Source organism: Myotis brandtii, unplaced genomic scaffold, assembly GCF_000412655.1.
Source record: "Myotis brandtii unplaced genomic scaffold, ASM41265v1 scaffold297, whole genome shotgun sequence".
In the NCBI taxonomy this organism is placed as follows: Eukaryota; Metazoa; Chordata; class Mammalia; order Chiroptera; family Vespertilionidae; genus Myotis; species Myotis brandtii.
In genome coordinates, this window is record NW_005361351.1 from 1,559,487 (window position 1) to 1,559,828 (window position 342).

The following is a 342-nucleotide window of genomic DNA, read 5'->3' on the forward strand; positions in this document are numbered from 1 at the left end:
ATATATATATATTAAATATAAATATATTTATATATAATTTAAAATTTTTGTTGGACATCTCTCTCACAATCTGGGAATGCTGGCTCCTAACTGCTCACCTGCCTGCCTGCCTGTCACCCCTAACCACTCTGCCTGCCAGGCTGACCACCCCTAACCACTCTGCCTGCCTGCCTGATCACCCCTAAGTGCTCGCTTGCCTGATTGCACCCCTAAGTGCTCACCTGCCTGATCACCCCTAAGTGCTCGCCTGCCAGATTGCCTCTGACTGCCTGCCTCATTGCCCCTCATATTAATTACACTTTTATTATTATAGACTAGAGGCCCGGTGCACAAAATTTGTGC